At 37.4% G+C, this 24129-nt stretch overlaps 1 protein-coding gene across 3 annotated transcripts in view; it reads right to left on the bottom strand.

The window, feature by feature from the left end:
- The window catches only part of NRG3 (neuregulin 3), a 1057689-nt gene that overhangs the window by 666668 nt on the left and 366892 nt on the right, over window positions 1-24129 (bottom strand). The window lies entirely within an intron of this gene.

The following is a 24129-nucleotide window of genomic DNA, read 5'->3' as shown; positions in this document are numbered from 1 at the left end:
GCCTGAGTTCCAGTCTTCAGTGAATGAGGGGGAGCGTTCAAGGGTTGGTTGTTGGGAGAAATCAGGAGGAAGGAGGTGGTACAGCCAAATCTAAAGCTCAGCAGAACAAGGGATACATTCTTCTGTACCCACTATTTCAAGATCACTGTTAGTATTTGGTACTTATTATTCTCTCCATTCCAGGAACCTTCAACAGAACACCTGAGGGATCATAAATAAATCTCAAGGAGGAACTTTAAATCCCTCACCCTGGGCAGTCAACTATTCTAAACCATAAAACTTTGGAAACAGAAATAAGTGAATCCAAATCCTCCTTTTTCATCACTTACCAGCAGTATCATCTCAGACATGTCCTGCAAATGTTCTGAATCTCAGGGTCCTCATTTGTTGTGCAGAGCTAAAATATCCACTGCACAGAGGACTTTTATGAGAACCACACAGAAGCATGCATGAAAAATACCTGGCACACAGCACAACACTTCGACTGCCTCTGTTTTCTCACCATAGTACTCACCTCACAGAGATTTTGTAAAGATTAACTGGGTCCATGTAAGTAAGGTTCTTAGAACAGTGTCTGGCACATGGAGGTTATAGAAGCACTGGCTATTTTTCATTACTAAAAGAAGCACAAGATAAGACACCTGGTCCCCAAGTGAGCAATGTTTGTGCTGACATCATTTGTCTTCATTCATTGATTTATTTATATAACTCTTCTACAAGAAGGAGTCAATTATTTTCTCTTCTAATCTGTTTGTTATATGGATGGTAAAACAGGGCCTTAAGAGTATGAATCTCTGTTTTGGCCCCTCAGCCAGCTGTGGACCAGAGGAAACCCCAGTCTCTCAGTCCTGCTTCTCTGTCCACAGTGCCTGCTGGGCAGTGCCCTCCAGGGAGGAGCTGTAGTCAGTGAGGTAGCACAGAAGGTAGAGGCAGGACCCACCTCCCCATTGCCCCATGGCTCAGGAGCCATTTAGGGGAAGGATGCCAGAAGGATGCCTCGAAAACCCTGCCTCACAAGGAGACTGAACTGCGAGAAGGCACCCAGGCCACAGTGATGGGAGTTAATTGGCCTTTATTTAGTGTCAGGGCTGCTGTGATATGCCTCGTTAACCCTGGTGACCGTATGGTGCTTTTTAATGAAGATCCTCACTTCCTGATTCTCAGTTTAAACAAAGCCACCTTTGAAAATCTCTAAATCCCACACTGATCAATTTCTACTTAGGAAAAATCAAACTCTTCTCTGCTGGGTGGTCAGAAGCAGAACCAGGATCTGCCAACCTTCATTCTGCTCAGGCCACAGCAGGTGGCAAGACTGCAGTCAGGGACGAGGGGCAGCTCCAAGACAAGCCGGCATGCAGGGCTGAAGCCCTGTGGATCTGTGAGGAAATCCCGACCATGACCATTCCCTTCTGGGGTCTGCAGGGCTTCTGCAGATGTGGAGCCACCTGTCGTTCTGCAGGATGGTGGCCTGGAAAAGCAGCCTTCTTGGGAAGTACCATGGGTGCTACTTTCCCTTTTACAGAGTCAGTAGGAAAAGGGAAAGGAAAAGCTTGGGATTGTCCCTCTCCAGGGATAAACGTAAAGGAAGGTATTTATTTGCAGCTCCGTGGAACAAATTCATATGCTTGCAGGCCAACTGGGTCAGAGAGAAGTGGGAACCAGCCGGCTTTAAGTGGAAGGGCTGGGGTAGACTACAGAATCCTTCCACCAGCAACTGCCATTAACTTCTGCTCCAGGTTTGCGTAGCAATGGGGGCTCAGTGTTGTCAGATCTTCAGTTATTTCAAGAGAAGCAGGAAATCTGAACTGGTGATGGGTATGTGTGTAAAACCTCTCGGCGTGTAAATGTTAGTGACTAAAATTTGGTTGTTCCTAAAAACTTGTGCACCAAAACTTCTTCAGTCAAATATACAAGACTGTGGGTCAAATGCGGCCTGTAAGCTGCCCAATTGCTTCTGAGCTACAGCATCATACCTGGAGTGAATAATGGCCATGCCTTAGTTTCAACCCTTTCAATACAGCATCCAATAAATATTTTGCGACAGACGTTGGGCAAGTTGCTGGAGAGCTGTGATCCGCCTTCAGTGTGTCTTGTAAGTGGCAAGTATGGATTATGAAATAAGCAATCACTGCTGTGTAATACGTACAAGGCAGACAAATACAAGGTCTTATGGGATAATATTCAATTCAGTCATGGACAGTCAGGCAAGGCTTCCTGGAAACAGTAGCCAAGACAAACGCGGTCTTGATACCTCAGCAAAACTGTACTTCTTATTTTTACTCTGACTCCTGATTGGTATGTCAACACTTGCTTAAATGTTTAGCTGGATACACAGAGGCTACCTAACTTAGTATTCTTGGCCTCACTCCATCCCACCTAGTAGGGCTACCAGTAATCTCAGATTAACACACTGAAGGCTGAAAATCATTATGATTTCCCCCATATTCCTAAACACACCACAAATAAGTGCAAGCGAAAAAGAGAGATGAGTAAAGAAAAAGCAAAGCTGTGATATGAATACAGTAATCCACAATTCTTGTGACATATTTTAACTCCCCCTCTTCTGTTAATAATCTTTTCAACTCCCAAATTTGTATTTCTGGAGTTGCCTCTGCAAAGGAGCAGAAGTCACAAGATGACTCCAGCCCTTGGACGGGGGTTTTGCTTTTGTCGCTCTGTGGCCCCAGGGCGGTGCTCGGGAGATGAGCACACAGCCCTGGACCTCTGAAGAAGAGGAATCAGCTGTCCTATTCTGGCCGGTCACCTGAAAGCACCTTCCACGCTCACCCCTGAGGAGTTTCTGCACCAGCTCACATTTATACTGAGCTTGTGGGTCCTCATTCACTCCTGCAGCAATTTTTTTTTTTTTTTTGGTGCAATTACACTGTTGATATGGTTACCCCAATGACACAAACAAAGTGAAGGGTATATTAATTTGAGTCTTAACCAAAGCTTATCGCAATATAGAAACACTGCAAAAGCCAGTATTTTGATAGGTTTGTCCAGTGTACTTAGTAAACGTAAGCATGCCTCTCAAACTTGAGACTCCATCTGTGTTTTCTACACCATTCAGAAGCAAGTGTGGGTGTGTGCTTTGCATACAAAAAACATCTCCCTACAATTTTTTCCATTTCTGGGATAGGGTGTGGGTCACTCACTATTTACTTTTTCTTTCTCAGTCAGCAATGTTTACTATTTACTTTCTTCATCATTCAACAGATATTTACTACAATGAGCCAAGCACTATACTGTTCAGTTTATTACACAACTCTAAAACCCAAAGATGAGGAGAAAAAAAAGAAGGAACCTCCGTAAGTCTCCTCCATTCATCAGAGCCAAAAGGGCCGGTGGCCTATGCAAACACAGCAAGATGGGAAGTGAACATCCACTCTATTCTGATGTTGAAATCAACATGAATTCAATAGTCCTTCATTGAACGTTATTGGGTGTAATGTCCTGTGCTGGGAGCCGGAAGGCTGCAGGGAGGCAAAAGCTCTTTCCCAAGGAGTTTATAATCTAAGAAAAAAGATAACACCATGTACATGAATAGCTGAAATATCAGATAGAAAGACACAGGGCCGAAAGAAACCTAAAAATAAAGAGCTTTGCTTAAGGGCTTCAGAGAGGATAGACTTATTCTTGATCTAGAGGATCACAAAAGGCATCAAGGGACTGGTAGCCTTTGTTCTGAATCTTGTGAATGGCAAGTAGGATTTTAAATGCGTGGAGGTAGAAGGAAAGTAAGGAAGACACAGTAGGGAAGGGAGATGCCAAGAGTGAATTTTATACTGTGAGTTTTGGCAGATAAGGCTAGAAAGACAAACCAGCGCCACTGAGAGGCTTTGAATAAGACTGGAGCTTATTAAACCTTTTAGACAATATAGAATATAAATATTAAACATAAATATAACATAGCTTAATAACGTTAACTAAGTTTTGTTTTAGGGTAATTTGGTTTCCCTGTACAGAACCTACCAAAGGCAACGGATCCAATGGCAGGAAAAACTATTTAAAACGATGACAGTAATAGCTAATATGAAAGCAATAACAATAATTGCAACACTTAACCACTTACCATGGGCTGGAAGTTATTTTAAGCCTTTTGCACATAGTGACATATTCATCCCTCTCAACCACCCCATAAAGTAGTTATAATTAGTATCCCCCACTTTACCACTAAGAGAGCTGAAACTGACTTTATGTACACATGGTCACTCAGCTTGGAAGGACAGAGAGAGGTTTTGAGCCAGGAAGGCAGGCACCAGACTCTCCCTTAACCTCTGCGCTCCGCTCCCTTGCAGAGAAGCCAGCTCACCATCTTCATGAGAATCCATGAGAACCTAAAACTGAGGAGTTGCAGTGGGGATGAAGGGAGAGAATTTACATGTAGGATGGGAGGAGCAGACACAGGAGACCACAAAGTAGCTCTCAGAAAGACAGGAGAGGTTACAGATGCCAGGCCATGGAGGATGTCAAAAAGAGGAGCTGTTGCAGAGAGTCAAATGGTACAAAACAGCCAAAGCAGATTAGAATTCTGAGAAAGCTAGTGAATTTAGTTACCCTGGGGTGCTTTTCAGGGCAGCAGTTTTAACGCCAGGTAAAAGAGTAGATTGCAAGGGGCTAAGAGTAAATGAGTAACAGGGAAGAACCACTATATAGAGATAGTACTGCTAACAATTTCATGGTAAAATAAATCACAAAATCAGAAATAATAGTGTGTGGAACAATGAAGGAGCTAAATAAATGATAGCTTTGCAATTGTTACTATTACTATTGTTCTTGTTATTATTTAAGGCGAAAAAATCTTTGGGGGAGGTTGGCAGAGAGAAAATCGACAGTAATTGGTGATGAAAAAGAAAACACATTGAAATATTCAAATTCAGTTTAAGTATCAGGCTATACCTGAATAAATAGTTTCAAATTGAATCATTATAAATCATTATAAGTGTCCAAGTATTAATAGAGTCCAGCATTTAGATTCTGGTCTGAATATCCCAGAATTCATCTGAAGGTTTGGTTCAGGTATAATACTTTTCTATATGTTCCCTTTTTGGATAAGACAGATGCCTGGGATTCTAACATTTCTCTGGTTGTAGTTGTATCAAATATGAGACTTTGGAAGTCTGGGGATCATGAAGCAACTTGGACCCTAAAGTACATATGAACGGCACTTCATTGGGTACAATACACAAGGCAGATGCTAAAAAACGTTCGCTGAATTGAGCAGATGTGGAAAAGCAGATTCTCTGGGAAATAACAATGTTATCAAGGATGTTTCCCTTCACCTCTTGAAGGCAACATCAGACCTTCCTAAGCCTTTCTTAATCCCCAGCAGCTGGCACTGCAGCTGAATGGCAAACAGCATTATCACAGCCCCTGATACACTGCAGTTTACAACAGACTTCCCTGGATGTAATTTTAATATGCCTTCTAGCAGTTTTCTGAGGTAGCCAAGGCTAAGGATGTGATCCTGTGCGGGAGATAAGGACAACAAGGCTGTGTGATGTAGTACCTTGCTCAGGGTAGTTAGTAGGTAGGGTCGTCATTCATGTCTAGATAAATCTGAACCCTTCGCTATTGTACAAAATCCTTGTTAATATCAATGCTCTCTTTTTTCAGTAAAAGCAAAACACGGCATGTCATGATTTGGACTAAGATAATTTTCCTTTCATTTTTTTTTTCCCCTGCTATAACTGTGTTTGACCTCTTTTAGTCAGACATCAATTATTGAGATTAATTTTCAATTTTTCATGCCAAAGCATTAGCATACCCCAGCTTGGTAACCAGGGAAGTAATAACTATACTGTTTGCCAAAAGAGTAGGTGCCCTTGTCATCCGTCTCTAGGAAAAAAAGTTTGTTTAGACTTTTCATCCCTTATGTTTTCTCTTTAATAAATAGTTATCCAGCTAAATTATTCATCACGGAGTGCTTCCAGGAGAAAATAAATCCAAAAACATGTTGTAACACCCTCAAGAAATGCATGTCAAAGCCTGAATGATTGCTAAGGCACACAAGTGGGGCATATGAGAAGCTCTGTAGTATGTGAGAGCAAAATAGGGCAGAGTCTGGGAATGGGCTGAAATCACTGTCTTCAGAAAAGGAAGACGGCCACTGGACCAAGTTCTTTCCTTTCAAAATAAACCAGTTAAGCACAGGGACTGCCTTTCAAATTTCAACTGCAGACTCCACAGAATTAAGTGGTCATATGTAAAAACTGCAAGGATATAAAGCCACCAACCAAAAAAAAAAAAAAAAAAAAAAAAAAATCCACTATCACAAGGTCTATCCTATAGTTCTCATTCATATGTCATGCTTTCCTCAGGAATAAATCCCTGAGTGATTCACAGGGTATGTTGAATAGCAGGAAGATAGGCAAAATCAGGCTAATATTATGATCACTGGTATTTGCACAGTCTTAAAAATGTGAATCAGAGTAGATAAAAATATTCTAACTTTCCATGAGAATATGTTCCTCTTTACCACGCTTATAAAACTATAAGCCTTTTATATCATTATACATATATAGAGCCCCACCAAAGCAAAATACATGGGAATTCAAAGTATGGAAGAAGAGTAGTAGAATCAAAGAAATTTAGATCGAGTTTACACATTAAAAATCATCTGCCATGGACTTCCCTGGTGGCGTAGTGGTTGAGAGTCCGCCTGCTGATGCAGGGGACACGGGTTCATGCCCCGGTCCGGGAAGATCCCACATGTCGCGGAGCGACTAGGACCGTGAGCCATGGCTGCTGAGCCTGTACGTCTGAAGCCTGTGCTCTGCAGAGGAAGAGGCCACAACAGTGGGAAGCCCGCGTACCGCAAAAAAAAAAAAAAAAAACCATCTGCCTTTGCTTTTCCAATTAGGTAACAGCCACCCCAAAGGGATATATGCAAAGATAGTGCTACAACCTGGGTCCTCAGATTTCTAATCTAGTGCTCACTTTACTCATTGCACCATCTTTCTAAACTCTAAATCTCTCTTATAATCTACAGAGTTGATACCATAGATCTCATAAGTGCATTGAAGAATTTAGCAGATAGATTAAGGTAATAAACTTCTTAAAGAGCTTTGAGATTATCTGAGCTTCAAATAAAAAGTCATAATTAGGTTCCCTGCCAGTTTAACAGCATGAATGCAATTGTCAATGTCCAAGAAGTGAGAAAGTATTATAGGACAAAAGAAAAAATTCACAATGGGGGTCTTTCTACGCTTTTATGTAAAAAGCCTGTTGATGATGAAAAGACCATGAGAGTCTAAGTTTGCTTCCTAAGACCTGATTAAGAAAGTATTTGCACACCTTCTTTCTTATCTATTAATTTCATTCAGCAAATTCAGAAAAAATACAGCAGCATAATTAACATTAAAAAACCACAGCTTAATGTGACTTTTCAGGCAAATCTTTATTGAAATCGAAATTTCTCCTATTAAATGTTATCTTTGAAAATATTATTCAGCCTCTCATAACAATTTCTCTCCTTGTCCATAAACAACACAACTATTATATGCACAATGAAAAAATATAAATTTTACTCACAATTACAGTTCAATTTGTAGCTTCTTCAAAGTCAAAAACTTAGCCTGAATCAAGACTTTAAAGATCTAAACTTTAAAAAAATCAACTTCAGGAAAATAAGAGTAGTTTATCCACTTTAACCCTAACTTGACAATTCAAACTGAGTTACTTTCCTTCAGAATTTGAATGCACTGCTACAACTTCTTTGAATTTCCAGAACTGTATTGAAAAGTCTAAAGTCATTCTGAGTGCTGATCATTAGGATGTGACTTTATTTTTCTTTTGAGAAGATTTTATGGCTTTCTTTTAACCCTAGTATTGTGAATTTTCATCACAATGTATCTCGGATATGGCTTTTTTAAAAATTGCGCTGGAACACTTAGTTGTAAATGTGGGGGAAATTTTCTTTTATTATTTCTTTGATTAAGTCTCCTCCATTTTCTCTTTCTCTCTTTTCTGCTATTTTAGAGATGTTTCTAGAGTCACTGTTGATGATCACCTGTGACCAATATATTGATTTTTCTAGAAGTCTGCTTTATTTTTCACATATTGCAGTTTTAAATCTGGTTTGATTTTATGTTCTGCCAACATATCACTTTAACTTTGAAAAGGGCTGCTCTAATGTGAAGCAAAAGCTGAACAAAGAATGTAGGTTAACACTCCATAAAAACCCTCTATCATGGTGAGTTTTGTTCTTTATTGTCTGTTTTTTCTTGAGGATCAAGCACATTTAGCCAAAGGTTTAAGCACAAGGCTAATGAAAGATCTTTAACATTTCTTGCTCAAAAAGCTCAAGCACAGATAAAAACTCAGGGAAGAAATATCAGTGAGGAGTAGACTGTGCATTTGTCAATAGAGCCCCTTTCCAGTAAAATCAGACACTATAAATAAGGTAGAAATGGCTAGATGGGTGGGGAATGGTCCCTTACCTGAGATGTGTAGAAATTCAATATCTGGAGAACACATTTGCTTCACTTCCTTGTTCTCACCCTCACTCTTGCTCTCACTCACAGTCCCATCCTTTCTTTATACCTAATTCCCTCCACAAGAACTCCAAAGGCATGTTCTATTACACAAATAATCAGTTCTTTCCAGTTCTGTTCCCAAATGTGGAATATACGTCCATGTTCCACATGTTCATGTGGAATATATGTCCATGTTCTCAGCAGAATGAGACCTTCCAGATCTACACTCCTATAAATAACGTTTTTCTTTTAATTTTATTTCATAAGTAAATCATGTTTAATTCTCATTATTTCACTTAGCACTTAGAAATTGCTCAAAAGAAAAATAAAAGACCTACATAGGGGCAAATATTCTTCTCTGTTCTGTTCATGGAAATGTTCTTAGCATTTACTACTATTTCTGGTCTGTGGCTAGAACTTAAATATTTCTGGAATCCACAGGTTTCTTACCTCTTTGTGTCTTTCCTAAAATATCACCTGCATGTCATGTCTTCTAATTTTTCCTATCCCATTGTTAGGAATGACTTGGAACAACTGTTTAAGAGAACATCATTTATGATGTAAACGTTGTACTTTTTTTTTAACAGCTAAAACTACTTTTCCTAATTGAAAACAAACAAACAAAACTTCTTTTTTTGAAGAAACATGCTGATAAAAACTTCATCAACCAGATCTATACTATGAATTTATATAAGTAAACTTCAGTTTTGTGATTCTCTAACTTGTTTGAAAGCAGCATGGTGAGAGAGATCCTTCCATACTACTCAGCAAAGTGCTATAGTGGGGCTGTCTGTTTTTCTACACAGATGGTAATTCACAAATATATATATATATATGTGTGTGTGTGTGTGTGTGTATATATATATATATATATATATATATATATATATATATATATATATATATATATATATATATATATATATATATATATATATATATATATATATATATATATATATATATATATATATATATATATATATATATATATATATATATATATATATATATATATATATATATATATATATATATATATATATATATATATATATATATATATATATATATATATATATATATATATATATATATATATATATATATATATATATATATATATATATATATATATATATATATATATATATATATATATATATATATATATATATATATATATATATATATATATATATATATATATATATATATATATATATATATATATATCTCCTGGAGACTTCATGACGTATTTCCAAAAGAACCACCATCTTGTAATGCTTACGAAAGTTCCATTCTTCTATTTTAAATCACTAGGGGAATTTAACTTCCATTACTTAAGATAACTGGTTTGACACATGTAATTAGCAACCAGCATAAAATAACAAAGATTACAAGATTCATGTAAATAAAGGCAAATTATTTCACTTCTCTAAAGAAATATGGGCTTTCCCCTTTGCCATTAGTCAAAGGCAGACAATTAAAAACATATTAAGTGCTAGACCAGCTAAAATAAACAATGTGTCTTCCTATGGATAAAGCTCAGTTTAGCTCTTTAATGTAAGAATCTGGGAACAGGGGTTGGGGAAGAAAAAGAAAGGCAAATTGAGACCCAAGGTACAAAAGATATCCCCTTGCTTGATATCAAAAATGGACGTTTTACTGATAAGGGCATAAGCTTAGAGTTGTAACTTGCCTAAGGTCTCAAAATAGGAATGTCAGAGCTGCGATTTGATCTATGTACCACACTCTCCTATATATTACTGCTCCCACTAAATCTCAAATTATGACAAAGAATTTATATTTTCAAGGGATATATTTAAATGTTTTTATAATTTGGATTTCATCCATAATTTGAATGCAACATTGTCTTTTTTACAAGCTTTTTACACCTACTTCTTAGAGATCATTTCTGACACTGTTGTAATATATATAGAAAGTATGGATTTTTCTAGCTCAGAAAATCAGCAGATCTCCTATTTTCTACCACAAATTCAAAGTATGTCATCTCCAAAAATGTGTGCATCCTTAACAAAACCTTTCCTCTTGCAACTTCCTTCTCCAGCATTTGCTTAAGAGAGTTCCAAAGTTACAGGAGTGAAACACTCATTATGAAATTGGATGAATACACTCCCCCGCCTCATAATGTTGTCAAAACTCAGATGATCTCTACAAAACTGAAGCGCTGAGCAAATGAGACAGAAGAAAACTCAACCAATAAAGAAATTATTAGCAGTAACTCATAGAAGCCCTCTCTAAACACACTTGTATCAACATTAATAAAGGAAGATCTAATGTCATTCCATTTGACTGAAATCCAAATCTATTGAACTTTCAGACAAAGTAAATAGACTATTTATTCTTGAATGAACTACATAATCAGCTAAATGCTTCACTCTGGTCCATCTTCCTCCACTAGATTATTCCCTGAAATAGTGTCAGAGATCTCTGTGGACTGAAAGTCTGTTTCCCTAAATGGAATTAGGAACAGATTTCTAACTTTTCATCTTCCCCTTCAGTTCTAGTTCAAAAATTCCAACTTAAGCAGTCATCATTTAGAGAAAAAAAAGAATCTATAAAATTCATGCAGTGCTATTATCAAACTTTTATTTTAAACTAACCATAAATCTACATTTCCATCTTTGTGTTTGGAGATGAAATAAAAGGCCTGCAAATGATGACCATTTGTTTCAAATGCATATAATTTACAAATTCAAATAAATTATCCTTAATCAATGAGAATTTCCTTTCAATTTCAGTTTCTCATTTAAACTGACATAATCATGTAAAATTATATCAATAATGGTATGTTAATTGCCAGGAACAAAGAAGAGTTGTTTGAAATACTCAACTTAAAATCCCATGACAGTTCCACTCAAAACTCTAGCCTAAAGCAGGAAGAACAGAAGGAAATGCGCCTTTACAGACTCACAAACATACCAAAAGCATTTCTGATTAGATCCACAACAGACATAAAATGTTATCTGTATCCATAAGGAAAAAAATGTTCATTGAATTCCTATTGTGGGAAAGGCATTTTGATATTAAAGAGTTATTTTCCTTTCTCCAGATGTAAAAATAAGTTCTCTTCATAAATAAATCTGAAAATATGGTAGATATTCTATTGCTTAATAGATGGTATTAGAAACACTGGTTCATTCTATAGCAAAAATAAAGCTAGAAATAAGCTAGCACCACATACAAACATGAATTAAAAATCTAAGTATAAGAAGTAAAACTATAGTTTTTAGGAAAAACTATAGGAGAATATTTTTGTGACATGGGGAAAGCACCAAAAAATATAAGCTAAAAATTTTAGTAGATGACAGAATGAGAGACAATATTTGTAATATTTAAGACTGATGACAAGAAACTCTTACAAATCAACAAGTAGAGAAAGAGCCAAAACAGAAAACTAGGCAATGATATGAACAGAGAATTTACAGAAGAGGGAACCCTGATGCTGATAAGTAAACAAAGAGAAGCTTAAATTTATTAGTAATCAGGAAAATTAAAACAATAATAAAGTATCACTGTACACCAATTAAATTGGAAAAAATTGGTGTGAGACACAGGAAAACCACTAGGTAAGATAATGTAACTCAGGCCTAATGACCCAAATTAAGTGACATATGCATTACGTCAGAGGAAATTTATTCCTAGATATACATCCCCAAAGAAAAAGTTGCATACTGCATGAAAGTATGTATGTTATTTACATAGTCATTTAAATGGAAGGGAGTTGGAAGAAAATCAGCTCTCCATCACTGAGATAAAGGATAAGTAAAATGTGGTAGATGCACACCAAGAAGGTATCTTGCAACAATGAGATGCCAAAGCTTAGATGCTCACATACAGGAATGCTCATATGGAGGAATCTTTAAAAATAGAGTGTTTAAACAAACAAAACACGAAATAGCATTAAGTCAAAATGCATGCATACAAAATAATACACATTCTGCAAGAATACATAGAAATCAAAATATACATATCATGTAAATTAGAATGGTGGCCTCCAGGAGACAGGGGAAATGGAATGGCAATTGGGATCAAGTAAACAAAATAGTGGGGGGTGGAGAAAGAAAAAAGACAAGACTGGACGATAAAAAAGCCAGAAGGCAATCAGCAATGGAAAGAATATTGCTGTGAAGTGTAAAGAGCTTGAGTCCAAATGCTAACAGCCATATACTCTCAGTGGGACTTCGAGCAAGGACTTTTCCTGTAAGATTCTTTCCTTGCTGGCAAAATTGGGATAACAATTGTCACTTCATGGTACAATAATTAATATATTACATAACCCAAAAGTATTTTTTTTCTCTTGTTAAGCTTTTTAAAACAGGTATTCATATATGCTTATTTTATAGGAGAGTTAATGTCATCAGTGATACTTAGAATACAGTGTGAATTCAAGTTCGTTTTGCTCGACTCTAAAATGGTGAAAGAACACTACGAGAATATTCATGAGTTATAGAAAATGCAGGCTTTGTAGAAAAACATCTCATAAAACATTTCATAATTTCACTTAAAATCAAGACCCTTGTTTTTTCTTAAATCATTCTGAGATATGCAGCTAATGCAGAATCTTAGCTTCATGACTACTTCCGATATTTTAAAATCAATATCTTCACATTTAAGGTTACAGAGAATACATTGTGAGATTGCTGAAAGATATTTTAAAATGTTCCTTATCAACTGAAACCTGGAAGAAACACTACATTTTATTACATTTTATGTGCACTAAACTTCAAAGAGAATTCTCCAAGCTCTTGGAAAATTAAAATGCTGAAGAGCAAACCAACAAAATGCATTTATTTTTTTCTTATTCCAAGATTTGAGAAAAGCATCATCTTGAAAGGGACTTAGAGTAAAAGTCATGTAAGGACTTCCATTCATTTTTTTAAATCACTGGTATATTCACAACTTTCTCAGAAAAGATACATTTCAATACACAGCGCAGAATTTCAGCCAGCCATTTATATTCAAAGGAAAACATATTGTGGAGAGGTAAATCTACCTAAAGTCATGGTTCATTCGTTCACTCATTTACTCAAAAATAATTTATTAAGCACTGCTATATAGTAAAATAATCCACTGGGGCTGGACATATACTAATGACCCAAGCAGACATATATAAAGAAGTAGGATCTCACCACACAAACACAGAAGTAAATACTTGCTACATATAGAATTACAAATTGTGGTAAGAATAAGTAGAAAAACGGGATTCTAAGAAAAGTGATAGGAAGCACAGGGTACTTAGAGGTTTCTGACAGTAGAACTGTAACTGTCTCCTGATAGATATAAAGAGTGACCCACGCAAAAAGAGGCAGAAAGGTGTAAAGGCAGAAGGAACAGCAGGCGCAAAGATTCTGGGGCAGGAAAAAGTTTGGTTTTTGAAGTCACTGACATCAGTCCACGGGGCCTCGAGCCTGGTACACTGTGAAAAAATCTCCAGGATATAAAATTAGTTGGAGGTATCGTCATGAGGGCTCTGCAGGCCATGGCAGGGGAATTTGATTTCATGACAATCATCATGGGAAATCATCAGGAGTTTTGAGAAGACATTGCCTGATACGTGTGTTTAAAAGATCATCCAACTTCCATTTGGAGATGGAGGCAGAAGACCCGTAAGAAGGTTTTTTCCTATCAGACCAGGGAGAAGAAAATGGTGGTTTGGGCTAAGGAGATGACTGAGAAATGGACAGATTAAAGATATATTTAGGGAGGTTTGCTGATGGACTAGATGGAAGAAACAGCAATAATGACTCAGAGTTTTGGCTTCAGCAATGTGGCAGCTTGTAACGCTATGTGGGAAAGATTGAATGAGGGGATCAGGAATCACAGGGAGCAGGAAAGTCACCTGCAGTCAAGAAGAGTGGCTCCCACATCCCAGGAGACTATAAGTCAGTGGGAGAACACGGCTGGGAAGCAGGACCTCCCTAGGTGGCTTGGTATGGAAGTCACAGGTCTTTGGGACACAAATGACCTTTACTGACCATCTACCGTGACCTAGAGGTTTGCAGGTTCCTTCCAGACGATACCTCATTTACTTCCTCCTACAGGTCTGAGAGGTGGCTACAATCAGCTGCATTTGAAAGATGATGAAATCAAACATCATATTTTATATCTTGTCCAAAGTTCCTTGATAAATGATAGAGCTGGAATTCCAACCAATGACTATAAAAGTACAGTGCCCAAAAGTTACCTTCAAGTTCTTGAAGTGTGTGTGTGCTGGGGGTGTGGGGATGTATATCCTGGGGTGGGGTATGCTGAATAATGCCTGGTTTAATCCACTTCTATCGGCATCAACAGAAAACAAGGAGGCAAGTCCTTATTCATATAAAGGTGCGCTTCAGACCTATTCATGCCAATGTCTACCACGTGGCAGGCACTGGGCGAGTTTCCAGGTCAGCAAAAGAGGCACAATCCTTGCTATTGGTTGGCCAAAAAGCTCGTTCGGGTTTTCCATAACACAGGATGGAAAAACCCAAACGAACTTTTTGGCCAATCTAATACCATGCAGCTCAGAGCCTAACAATCTGTCATACTCAAAATCCAGTTTTCTTTACACAGTGCCACACCAGTAGGCCTGTAGCCACGCACACACATGATTCACATACAAGGTCAAAATGGTGAGTGCCACAGGAGATAAAGCACCAGGTGAGCTCTAGCACTATGGGAGATAAAGTGCTGTGTGAGGCAAAACACCATGGATGCTGAAAGCCACAAGAGATTACTTGGGATGGAAAGGTCACAGAAAGCTTTACGTATCGATTAAGCAAATGCCTGGAACATCATAGGGTCTGAACTAGGTGATATTGGGAGGTATAAACAAAATCTGATTTCCCCTCAAATTAATTATTAATACATAAATGGAGATATCAAAAAAGCAGTTAAACTCTTCTAACGCTGTATCGAAGGCTTAGAATAAAGGAGATTACATCCTTGTTCAGATATTAGCAATCTTTTCCTATAAGAGAGTAAATATTTCTGGCTCTGGACCACAAAATCTCAGCAGCACCTACTCCACACTGCAGTTAGAGCTAGAAGGCAACACATAAATGAAAGGGTGTGGCTGTGTTCCAACGAAATTTTATTTAGAAAAACAGGCTAGATTTGGCCTGCAGACCATTGTTTGCTAACCCCTGCTCCGGTCTCATATGGCTCCCCAAATTTAACAGAATTACTGTCACTCAAGTTCCTGAGAACGCAAGGAAGAAACTGAGTCTAATCAGGGCACTTCAGAAAAAAAAAAAAAATCTTGGAAAGAATGAATATAAGGTAAGACTGAAGTAAAGTCCTTTCTCTCGAGGGTTTTTGCCAGGAAAGGAAATATAAACAGTTCCAATTACAGAGCAACATGGCAGGCAAAGCCACAGGAAGAAACTTGCGTGTGGAGACCCAGTACATGATGTAGTAACAACCACCATGGGTGAGGTGGCGATGAGCGCAGTGTGGGCTACGTTGTCAGCATCAGTCTCCTCAGCGTTCTCTCTCTGGCCTCTCTTGACTTGCCTCAGTGGAAAGAACTTGGTCAGTTGAAACCACTAACTGAAACCCAAATCTCAGTGAATTTTACAATGCCTTCCATGCTCTGGCTCGTCTCTCTTTCCCCATTTTTTTTTTTTTTTGTGCTGCTAATAATGTTTGATTTTTTAACAAAAGTTTTAACCAAACTGAACTTAAATCATTCATTCAACAATTATGTATTGGGGACCTACTCTGTGCCTACTCTTGAGTGCCTACTATGTTACTACACTGTGATGGAAACTGAAGCTCAGAGAGTAAGGAAGCCAATCACATCATCCCTACCCTCCTGGAACTTATAGTCCAGATGAGGGGGACACAAACAAGGTCACAAAAAAACATAACCACAGCCTGTGGTCAGCTACTCTGGAGGAAATGAACAAGCTGCTGAGATGGAGAATCCCTTGGGGAGGCATTCATTTAGACAGAGTACAGACAAAGTTTTTCTACAGAGACCTTTATGTAATTAAATTTCCTTTAAATCGAGACCAGGAACACTTCTAGAAACTATTTCAAAAACACCATTAAGTTAGAGTATAGGGGGGTAATGGCAGGGGGTGGGGAAGAAGAAGAGTGAAAAATTAGACTGGAAAAACCAAAGAAGAGACCACATTACATTGAGAGGACCTTCGGACCTTTGTAAGGTTTGGGTGTTTCCTCGTGTCCTCTTGCATGCAGCTAAAAGCCAGTGAGGATGGTTTTGCACTAGGAAGTGATGTGTTTTGGTTCATGAAGATCACTCAAATTGCCCTTGAAGAAGGGTTTATGGAAGGGGAAAGTGTAGGGATCACTGAAACAGACAAGAGGTAAAACAATGGTGGTTTGCCTGGTATAGCTGGTGGTCGTGGAAATGAAGAGGAGTTGCTGAAGTTGAGATTTATGTTGGAGGAAGAACAAACACGTTTTCTGGTGGATGAGTTAAAAGGTTCATAGGTGAGAGTGAGTAGATGGTGGTGGCACAGGCAAGGAAGGGACATAGAGGCATCAAGAGGAACCACACGGTTTCTGGTGTGACCACCTGATTGTATAATGGTGCCATTTATCATGAATAGGAAGAATGGGGGAGGAGTGAGTGTAGGGAGGAGACCAAAGTGCTATGTGCTGGAAGTATCTGAAAATCATCTGGTAGACAAAGAGACAAATACAGAAATACACAAACCTGAATCTCAGGAGACTCATCAGGATATAGATGGTATTAAGCCATTGGACTGAATGACATCCTAGGGAGGAAGTATAGACAAAAAGAAGGTCCAGAACAAGTTTCTGAGAAATCATGTCCATAAATGTATTGAAAGAGAAAAACCAGCAAACGTCTGTATATTAGTAACTAGAAAAAGGGTCAAAATGCAGAGGCTCCTGAGCAAAGTCTGGAATGTAAGCAAATGTCCCTTAGGAGAAGATCCATCTCTACTATAAACATAGGCAACAGACAGTGAACAATAAAGATATCAAGAGGGTGTGCCAAGGAGAGGATATAGACTTTCATCACAACTTTGTTCAAAGGATCACAGAAAAGTACTCATTCACACCCATCATTATCCGTCCTAGGTTTCTGATAAGTTACCCAATCCATGTTGCATCATAAGACTGGATTTATGTTTTTATAAGATTCTGTTGGCCACTGCTACGGCCACCAAAGTTCCTCTCCCCTATACACACTGGGACTTACCTTAAGTATTCATTTTATTATAATATAAAATGTGTATTTTCTCCACTGGACTGAAGGCTTTGCAAGAGAGGATTCTATTGTCCCTTTCTAAGTCCAACCAATTGAGCATCTAATTCTTTACATAACTGAGAGAAGTATCACCATTACAATGTTTATTACAATAATTATCAATCATTACTACAGAAATACACGTCTTTTTGCCATAGTTCCTCCATTCATTTTTGTAGGAAGAATACATTTAAAGGAATCTGAAAACTAGATTCCCAGAATCATTACATGTCAGAAAATGTTTGTCAGTTGCCTTTACTTTGAACAATTTATTAGCTAAGTTTAGGAAGCTAGGTCACATGGTCTTCCCCAAAGACACAGGAGTCATTGATCTGCTCTCCCCTAATGCAGAATATTGCTGAGGGAAATTCTGAGGTCACTTGATCTTGTTCCAAGCTTCCCAAAGGATTCCCTTTTATTTCAGAAGTCAAGCCAATTAGGACATTGATGCTGATTACTGTGTGCCAATTTTTCCAGAGTGTTGGCTTTCATACCACAGGTTCAAGTCAAAAATGTTTTTTCTCAAAATGTCTTCATATCTGGAAAAATAACTTTCAATATTTTTTTCTTCTCTACATGTTCATTTCTCCTTTTCAGGGACACCATTTAGATATGCTGAAACTTTTAAATTTATTGTTGTCTTCCAGATTAGTTATTTTCATCTAATCTTATGATCGTTTTAACTCATTGTTTATTGAAAATTTTTGTTTCACTTTATCCAATTTCCACGCCTTTCATGATATATTTCAGCAATTTCTATTCTCCTTTGTGCTACTTCCAATGTACTTTCATTTCTTTGTTAGTTTTAACATTCTTTTCTATTTTCCTTGTTTTATCTGCTTATATGCCATCTCTTTCTGTTTTTTGGTTTTGTTTTGTTTTGGTTTGGTTTGGGCTGGGTTTGTTTGTTGGTTTTTTTGGTTTATCTGACCTAGGACAGATAATGATGGGTGTGAATGAGTACTTTGATGTGATCTTTTGTTTTTATTGCTATGCTTTTCCTTAATTTCTTGTGTTCTGGATCTCTGCTTCAACACTTTAGAAAGGTCATTGTTTTAATAAGGTATGTTGTTTACTTATGGTAATATATTTGGCCATTAGTTTCATCTTCATGGCAAATTTTTCCTGGTGAATGTTTTTCATTTGTTTTTTATTCCATTCCACTTATTATTCTTTCAGTACCTTTGTATTTATCCTATAACAGCTCCCTCCTTTTCACCACCTTGAAATAGGGTGAGTCTTCTTAAACTATATGCAGGAAGTTTCTTTGAATATGGTATCTGGAATTCACTGGATCCCCACCCTGGGATCCAGTACAAAAGCAATTGTTCCTGTTTGACCTTGAAATGCATTACAATGAGCTTCTGTGTTTAGGTTTGTGTAGCCTTTACTTCTCCCCAGCCAAGAGAGATCAGCCACTCAGGACTGCTCAGATGGGAGTTTCTCCTCCAGCCTGGCCCAACACCTGACTGCTTCCGATACAATAGAGGGTTTCAATGTGTCCTGTTCCAGCCTCAGGTCCCCCTGTTGTTCCATCATGTTCAGTGGGTTACAGGGACAATCCAACTAGCTTTTACTGTACCAAATAAGAGATTGTTTGCTCAGAAGGGTATACCATCTACTTTTGAAACTGCATACTAGAATCTGGAGCCCTTCCTCATATATTTCACTGAGGGTAAGTTTCACTAAACGTGTCTTTTTCTGCTTGTTTTAATTTTCACAGGAAGAAGGGGCTGTATTGTCTTTACTCTGCCATTTTAAAGGCCAAAGTCTTCTACATTTCAAAAATACTTTACAGGGCTTCCCTGGTGGCACAGTGGTTGAGAGCCTGCCTGCCGATGCAGGGGACACGGGTTCGTGCCCCAGTCTGGGAGGATCCTACATGCCGCGGAGCGGCGGGGCCCAGGAGCCACAGCCGCGGAGCCTGCGCGTCCAGAGCCTGTGCTCCGCAGCGGGAGAGGCCACAACAGTGAGAGGCCCACGTACCGCAAAACAACAACAACAAAACAACTTTATAAATTAATTTGCACTTTAAGCTTATCCAGTTATACGTAATTTGGTAAGCAATATTATCCACAAAAAGAAAAAAAAATAAGGAAAACGAAGTCCAGAGAAGTGCTGTGATTTATCTATGGCCACACAGCAAACTAATGTCATATTTGAAAGAAAAATCATGTGCTTTTGCTTCTAGATTAATTTTTCTTTCCATTAAGAACATACTTTATTTAGTCATTTTCCCGCTGGAAATTCCTCACAATGTTGGGCTAAGGGTACAACACAATATCAATTTAATCTGTGCCTCACATTCACAAAAAGCCTCAGGTTTGCACTTATGTTCAATTATACAATGCATACTGAATTTATATATTTAGAAATACTTTACTATCTTGTTTATCACTCAGGCATATTGTATTGTATTTTGTGTCAAAAATAATTTTTAAAGCCTTTTTAAAATGCACTCATAAATTTAAAATGTTCCAGTTCTCTCTGGAACGCTATGGAGTCTGGGTCTGCCTTTGCTCTAGAGTTACATTAGGAAGGTCCTACTAGCAAGTCTCATATGCACACCCAGCTGGAGGCCTCTGGAACATCAGGGAACATCATTAGGTATCCTATTTTACAGGTGGTCTCTGGTCCAAAAAGAGAAATAATGAGCTGAATTTGGGGGCTGACAGTCAGACTCAAGGACAACTTAATTAAGACGCAAGACCCTTGAACTGAAGTGAAAATGAAGGCTGCCCTCAATACCAGGGCTCAAGGGTAGGGATTAATAACGGAACATGGTGAGATGTCCCAGAAAGACAAGAAGTTACAGAGAGGTGGAAAGAATAAAAGGTCCAATAGTATCTTCTGGAGTAACATTTCTTACAAGGTCATCTGCCAATGCCATGTTCTTTATATTCAAGAGGAGTTTCTATTTAGGAACCTTTCATTGAATCTTCTCCACTTCAACATCCCCTTTCATTATAAAAGTTATTCCCAGCGTCCATCAAGATCATTTATTGAGTACTTCTAGTCAAAACAGTGAAAAAGCGATATTCAGAAGAAAACATTAGTGTACTATCTCAAACACAATTTCAAATCTCTTCTTTGTCACGGGATAAAATTAGATATATGGTAAAAGAATAATCAGGATGAGAAAGGAAAATGCTTTAATCTTTTTCTCCTTAATCAAATCCAATACTGAAGCATTCCTCAGAAGCCTTATAGGAACTTCACTTAGTGTTCACTGCACTCTCAATTATCACTGTCATTTATGAGTGATTTCAAGATTTCAAAGGTATAACAATTTTAACATTCATTCCTATACTAGTGTAGTCACAGACCATCCAGGAAAATGGCAGAATAAATAGAATTTCAGGTCACCACCTCCTGATCAGATCTAGCAGTCAAAAGAAGAAATGTGAGAAACAAAGAATGACTAGATTCAATAAGAAAGCATCAAGTTCAAAATCAATAAGTGATGCAATAAAAAAAAAATGACCCTGTCACCAAATACAAGGGTGAGTCAGTGGCAGTGTGTCTCCATAAAGATGGGAAAAGCACAGAACAGCTATGGAAGAATGGATGGTTCCAAATTTAAAGTTATTAACTCAAGATCCAGCATTTGGAGAAAAGAAAAAGCAACAGTGATGACAGACTGGGGCACTCTTGCACTTGCTGAGACACCAAAAGTCCAGGTAGAGGTTACAGATGGCAGAACTGATGGAGAAGATAAAGGAAAGAACACATTCTCATGTCTGAACCAGGAGACAGGTGACAAAGGTGACAGATAAGAAAGTATCATATGTACCTCCAACATCTGGCACTCAATGGATTCATGGGAATGCAGGCAATAGGTTATAACGTTTACTGAAAAGAAAAGAAGAGTTATTTATGTGTGAAAGAGATTTGTCACCGTGTTTGCCAATTGAGAGCTTCTGGAAAAATGTGTTTCAAAGTTTTTCTAATAAAAGCTAAAAATTATTGATCACTGAATAATATGTGAGGCCCAGTCTGGAAATATAGACACTAAGGGTCCAAGAGATGAGGGTTTGAAATCTGGATCAACTAACTGTAGGACTTTGGACAAATTAGGTGAGCGTTTAGAGCCTTAGTTTCCTACGTATAAATGGAGATAAAATAACTACACTATAGAACGGTTAGCATTACATTTTTTAAAATGACTCAAAAATACAGTACTCACAATATTTCAAGTGTGTCAAAAACCCAGTGAATGTTTGCTGTCATTATGACTTGCTAATTATCCTCATGAGAAGTCTACGAAGTAAGCACTAAGATTATCACTTTTTTAGAAAAATAGAAACCTGGGGTTCATAGCGATTTAGGACCTTGCCAATGGTCACATAGCTAGTAAGTAAGAAAGGAGGATTCAAATAAAAAACCTACAATGAGCCTAAAAACAGCATTGTAGAATGTGCCGCTGGACAAAGCTTTTCTGCAATTCTGAAGATGGCTTTGGCTCTACCTGTTTTTCTGAGATGCAGTTCAGAACAGAGAGAAGTCCTACACGTGACTAAATGTCCCCAGCTTCTAGAAGTGGTAATAAAACTAAGAACTCCTTGCCGTACAAATGAATAAGTGGTCCCTGGTGAGGAAAACTGGGTTCAAAGAAGAGACACAGGATCTGTTAGTATCCTGGGAGTAATTGTTTCTCTTCCTGGGAAAACTGGATGCTAAAGTGTTTACTTCCTTGATCCTATTAAGTCTGAAAGTTTTCACCTTTTTTAATTATTTGGGTCATACATGGATAGATTATTGCGATACAAATGTAAGAAAATTAGAAATATTATTGTACCTGTAGATACAAACAAGACCCCACCAAAACACCTCAAGTTAAATAACCAACAAAAATAAAATTACAAATCTCAACAAAACAATAACGTGTAAGTAGCAGAGGTACGGAGAGAGCTCACAAAATGACACGTGACAGGGACATGTCACATGCTCTCAACATACTTCAACAAAAGAGAAATAAATACTAAAATAGACCTCAATGACCAACACTAAAGAAATATACACAAACTCTCTCTCAAACATTACACATTGATCATACAAGTGGGAATGTGGATGGGAGGAGATTTCAATTCTAAGGAGTATCCTAAGGACCTTACTCAAAGTTTTGCAGTTAGTATTTTATATATATATAAATACTTTATATATAAAGTATTTATATATATATAAAATCATTTAGTCATATCACATATAATCATATATATATGTATGGTGCATTAAAAATTGAAAACACTCAGAATGATACTGATTTACAAGTTTGGTGTCTTTTGTGTCTGTCACTTTCAGTTATTGCAATCAAGATATAGTAACTTGGACAAGAACTGGTTACGATCCCTACGCCCAATTTATTTTTTAAAAAATGTTTTGGTTAGGGAGTATCCATAGCTAGACATGGAAGAAATTCCCCAGGGATCACATTTAGGCAGGTTATCATCATGAGGGATAGTTTTCCCTAATTCTTCCTGTGTCACTAACCACTGTCCATTGTCATTTTTGCTGTTACATTTTGGAATATGTTTCACTCCTTTCTTAAGACCATCATATTGATAATGGCTTTGATCTTAATTATTTGGATTAAAATGTGTGTGTGTGAGCTTCCAGCTTGTGTATATGCTCATCTAGTGTTTTATTGCTACTTGTGTTTTCTTGGCCTTGCTGCTGTAATATTAAAAAGCCCTTAGTTAGGGACCAAACCTGGCTTAGTGTGTTTAGCTGCTGAGCCATGCTCCCACCTTGATTCTGATTGGTGAAAAAGAGACAATAATACCTACAATTCAAGGTGTTATATGCATGAGAAATAATTTAAGCTTAGAGTCCATCATATCATGTATCGGTGTTTAACTAATGCAATTTCTAGTGGTAATAACAAACAGTAGCTTTTTTTTTTTAGGTTATCCATGTTCTTTCTTTGCAAATTATAGTCAACTGATTTTAGGTTTTAATACTGTAGTTATAACTTCTCATTTTTTTCACTTGCTACTTTTTTGTCTATTTCCCCCATTAGCATTTAGTGTATTATTTTTACTTGCATTTTAGGTCTCTTAGTCATGACCCAAAAGAAACAATTGTATTTCTTTTTCTTTTTCTAGTACACACATTTAAAGCAATGTTTTACCTGCTAATTTATCCTTAAGATCATCCTAGGAGCACACTAAAGATTTTGAGATCTAGTAATTATGTTTTCAACATTATTTTTCATGATTATTTAAAACTTAAATAATGTTATCAGCAACAATGAGGTGAGGCATGTCTGCTTTATTCCTGTTTGTTTTAGGAAGTCTCTTGTATTTCTACATTAACGGTAATGCTCATTGAAACTTGCACTTTTGCCTTGTGAAAAAAGCAGCTCTCCTTCCTTTTATTTTTTTTTTCTTTTTTGGTATG

This window comes from Neophocaena asiaeorientalis, unplaced genomic scaffold (assembly GCF_003031525.2).
Source record: "Neophocaena asiaeorientalis asiaeorientalis breed wild unplaced genomic scaffold, Neophocaena_asiaeorientalis_V1.1 scaffold517, whole genome shotgun sequence".
In the NCBI taxonomy this organism is placed as follows: Eukaryota; Metazoa; Chordata; class Mammalia; order Artiodactyla; family Phocoenidae; genus Neophocaena; species Neophocaena asiaeorientalis.
The sequence above is the reverse complement of the archived record's forward strand: the minus strand, read 5'-3'. Positions and strand labels throughout refer to the sequence as shown.